The sequence below is a fragment of the Lactuca virosa genome, chromosome 4, assembly GCF_052849685.1.
Source record: "Lactuca virosa cultivar CGN04683 chromosome 4, Lactuca_virosa_CGN04683_v6, whole genome shotgun sequence".
Lineage (NCBI taxonomy): Eukaryota > Viridiplantae > Streptophyta > Magnoliopsida > Asterales > Asteraceae > Lactuca > Lactuca virosa.
The window spans coordinates 360,309,059-360,314,209 of record NC_136429.1 but is presented as its reverse complement, the minus strand read 5'-3'; positions in this window follow the sequence as shown (position 1 = coordinate 360,314,209).

Sequence of the window (5,151 nt, the reverse complement as noted above, 5' to 3'; positions counted from 1 at the left end):
GATCTTGATGAGTCTACTGCTACTCCCGAGGAGATCGCTGACTTTAGGGCACATGAGAGAGATGCTACCAAAGTGGCATGTATTATGTTGGCTCCAATGATAGCCAAGCTCCAAAAGTCCTATGAGGACTTTTATCCTTTTGAGATGCACCAGGATTTGATGGAAAGATACCATCAGAGTGCTCGTCAAGATCGATATGAAATAATCGCCTCCATGATAACAACCCGAATGAAAGATGGTGAACCCATCACGGGCCACAGAAGTTGAATGTGACCTTCCCCGAGGAGTTGGCTATTGATATCATACTGCACTCCTTAGCTTCTTGTTATGATCAATTCTGAATTACATATCAAATGAACAAGGAGGGGGTCACACTCAGCAAACTTCAAGGTCTTTTGAAGACCGCCAAAACCGGTATTAAAGGTAAATCGGTTGTTACTACTCCTACTCCTACCAACGCCCATGTTCTGGCTATCGGGCAAGGTAAAGGGAAGAAGAGGAAGAGCCCTTCGAAGGGTACCAAGGGAAAGTCCCTTGATGGCTCCTCTTCAAGTAGAACCAAAGGTGGTTCTGTCACTCCTTCTGCCAACCCTAAAGAGGCTGAATGCTTCTATTGCCATGAAAAGGCGCACTGGAAGCGAAACTACCCAAAGTACTTGGAAGATGTTAAGGATGGGAAAGTGAAACCCAACCATGCAGGTATTTTCACTATATTGTCTAATAACTCACCCTATTCTAATTCTTGGGTCCTTGATACAGGTTGTGGTATCTACATATGTTATTTTTTGCAGGGACTAAGAAGATTTGAGAATGTGGAGCATGGGAAGATAAACTTAATCATGAGGAATAGGAAAGCTTCACCTGTCACCAAGATTGGAGTTTATTCTTTGTTGCTAAGTAGTAGGTTAACATTAGATTTGAATAAATGTTGTTACTCGTCTGAAATGGCGAGAGATATTATTTCCTTTCATGGTTTGTACAAACAAGGATTTACTTTTTCATTTGATAATGAATGCGGTGGTATTAATGCTTTCTGTAATAATGTTCTTTATTTTAAAGCATTACCTTGTGATGGTGTATATGAAACTATGTGGGTTGTAGATAACCTAGGAAATAATGTGTTGTGTATCGATTCTTCCACTAACTTGGATAAAACATCATTATGGCATTGTCGTCTTGGACATGTGAGCAAGAAACGCATAGGCCAACTCCAAAAGGATGGATTATTGGAGTCATTTGACCTAAAGTCAGATGATAGTTGAGGATCTTGTTTACTTTGAAAAATGACAAACTCACCCTTCACTGGTACATGTGCTAGGGGTGAAGGTTTGTTAGATCTTGTACACACAGATGTGTGTGAACCATTCAGAACCTCCACAAGGGATGCTAACCGTTTCTATGTGACTTTTACTTATAATTATAGTAGATATGGTTATGTCTACTTAATCAAGCATAAGTTAGAAACCTTTGAAAAGTTCAAAGAGTTTAAACAGGAAGTGGAGAATCAGCTGAGCAGGTACATTAAGATACTTCGATCCGATTGAGGTGGTGAGTATCTTAGTACAGAGTTCCATGACTATCTTAAGGAATGTGGGATTCTCTCACAATTGACACCTCCCAGAACACCACAGCTTAATGGTGTGGATCAGAGGCGTAAACGAACCTTGTTAGACATGGTTCGTTCCATGATGAGTAGAGCTTCGCTACCAATCTCATTCTGGGGGTATGTCTTAGAGACTGCCGCCCATATCCTTAATCTAGTACCTACCAAAAAGGTTGCCAAAACACCTCACGAGATGTGGATTGAGAAAGTTCCCAATTTGGACCACATCAAGATTTGGGGTTGTGAGGCTTTCGTGAGGCGCGAGACTCACGATAAGCTCGAACCTCAGAGTGAGCGGTGTATTTTCATCGGCTACCCACATAAATCCTTTGGTTACCTCTTCTATAGACCCGGTGATAATGTGCTCTTTGTGGCATAGAGAGGTGTCTTTCGAGAGAGAGAGAGAGAGAGAGAGAGAGAGAGAGAGGAAAGAAAGACTTGGAGATCCAAGAGAAGGTCAGTAGATCCAGAGATTTGGTTGCATTTCCAGCTTGTTGGAGGTAATAAGCTCCAACCTTGACTTCTTATTTGATAGATCTACTTTAGGGCTTGAATCTTGACATCTTTGGGGTATTCCTAAGCCATTTCGGGTTTAGAGGGTAATGTAGAAGTAATGTCCTCAGATCTTGGACTTTGGAGGGTTCTCATGGCATAAAGATGCCAACTTTATAAACATGAGAGCCCCATGCATCTTGTAGATCTCATTTTTGGTCCTTTTGAGCTTAAAGGCCCATGCATGGACGCAAAGTTCGTGAGTTTACGTGTTATATCGACCCTAACAGGTCAGATCTACCCTTTGGATGAAATAAGCTTAACAGAAATTGAGTTTATGGCACAAGGACTTAGTGGACTCGGCGAGTTTTTCTTGGGACTCGGCGAGTCGGGTCATGGTTTCCCGACCCTTGCTGTTTTTGAGGAACCTGGTTAGGTCTAGAAAAGGACTCAACAAAGATGGACGTGATTATGGACCTGGAAGTCATAGGACTCGGCGACTGTGTGAACAGACTCGCCGAGTCCAAGGCAATCTCCCAACTTATGCAGACGGACTCGGCGAGTTCAAGAGGAACTCGACGAGTCATCGACTGAACATCTTCTTATGGATGAAGATGAACTCGGCGAGTTTTAGAACGAATTCGGCGAGTCGGTTGAAGATTTGTCTGATGTGTTGTTGAAGGTGAACTCGTCGAGCTCTAGCTAGACTCGACGGGTAGGGACGGGTTTATGACATTTTGTGGTTATGGGGAATCGACGAGTTGACGGGACAACTCGGTGAGTCGAGTAACCCAGATGTTGACTTTGACCATGGATTCGACTTGGACATTGACTGGGATTGAGTGACCCTTGAAAGGGTTACGAGTATGAGTTGATAATTTAGAAGAGTTGTCGTGTAGGGATTGAGGAATCGGGGAGAGTCGATTTCCACACCGAGATCAACGCATACACTACGCGATAGCGAGGTGAGTTACCTTCCAGTAGCGGTGGGTCTACGGCCACAATGCCGGCCCACCAGTAGGAGTTGTATGTTAGATGATTGTCTTTGTGATATTAATCTAGGTTTGCTACTACCTAATATGTTTATGTGCTAGCATGATATGTTATATGTGATAGTGGTAGCAGGGGGAGTATAGTCCCCAAGTTCGGTCGTTAGGACCGAAGGGTGGGTCGGGCACCCCAGACATGCCCGAAAGTATGTTTATGCTATGATATTATGTGGTAGTAGTAGGAGGTGAAATAGTCCTCATATGTCGGTCGTAAGAACCGACGGGTAAGTCAAGCACCTCAGAACGGCTTGACCTGGGTAGTCAGGCACCCTAGAATTGCCTGGCAGTATATGTTTGTTATATGGTAGTGGTAGGGGTGAAATAGTCCCCGGTAGTCGGGCAAAATAGACCGACGGGTAAGTCAAGCACCCCAGAATGGCTTGACCAGGGTAAGTCAAGCACCCCAGAATGGCTTGACCAGGGTAAGTCAAGCACCCCAGAATGGCTTGACCTGGGTAGTCAGGCCCCCCAGAATTGCCTGACAGTATGTTATTGTATGGTGTGTGGTATGATGGGGGAACTAACTAAGCTTCGTTCTTACAGTTTTCAGTTTTGTTTCAGGTACCTCTTCAGTGAAGGGGAAGGAGCTGGCGCGGTAGCGGCACATCACACACACGCATGATTTCTGCATTATGAGATTTTCATGGGATTGTAGTCTGATTTTTGTTACTATTGATGATATAGTTGAAACACGTTGTTACAGTTTATAAATTGATTCGACATTGGTAATGTTTTTAGTAAACTATTTTATGTGCTACTTAATTAAAAATGAAATTTTAGGCCTTGAAAATTAGGATGTTTCAAGTTGGTATCAGAGCATTGGTTTGAGGGATTCGGGCACACTCTTTAGTGTGTCTGGAGTCAAACTGAGGTCTTGGTATGAAATTTTTCAGAAAAAGAAAATCATTTTTTTTATAAAAGTATTTTGAAAGGAGAAAAGAACCTTGAAGGAGAACAATATGTGTGATGTGTGCGACCGGCCGAGCTCAAGTAAGCTTTCCCCAAGATACCCATACATGTTATGATTTGACATGATATGATTATGAGAACGGCATTCTAGATTTGGGCTAGAGGGTTTAGGAAGGATGCCTTATACGCCTACTGTATATGAATGAGAAATGCATGCTAGATTAGGGCTAAGGATCTAGGAAGATGCCTGATGTGCCTGCTATATGTATTTTTAAGCTACAAGATGTTACTGATTAGCCAGTTATATGATAACTTGGATAGAGGATGATTGGATTGGGTTAGTCAATGCCCGAATGATGTTGCTTTGTGCCTCGGGAGTTCTGGTTATATTTAGCTAACTAGTAAACGAATACGTTAAGTTACATATTGCAAGAACAAAATAATTTCAGATGGTTAGGTCTGGCTCTACTGTGCAACTCTTGTTTGAGTCCAACCGTTGTGGGGTAGGACCTTTCATTCGAAGAATTATCTGGTCTTAGTAATATGTAATGGTATTCGCAAGCTAGATAGGTAAAGGTAGTTGGGGTTCCTTATGCAGCTGATGGCGGAGAGTAGGTCGGAGACTTACCCTAGGGTAAGCCTAGGACGAGATTGGAGAAGAGTGCAAGAGTAGTAGAAGGGACTTGGTGAATTCGAAGCAATCCTTGAGGAAAGTACGGATATATGTGGAAGGCAGTATGGGCCCGTACTACTGAAAGCAGAGGATCCGTACTCGAGTCAAGGAGGGCCGAGATAGAACCAGGAAACTTGTAGAGTGTATGATACCTCTCGTGGTTTATATATGATTCTGACGATTATGTGTTATGTTTCAGAATGGTGATGATCACACGTCACAGAGAGGGAGGTTCAGGATCAGAATCCGGTTCAGGATCAGGTTCGGGATCAGATGTCGAGCCAGTTGATGAGCGACTACGAGATTTCATTGCTTCTGAGATCACTAGAGGCATCCTTGAGTCGACCCCAGTGATTTTCGGGTCGATCAAGGAAGGGATCATTGAGGTGATGGAGGATCGTCTCCAGGCGTTCAGGGGCGATATG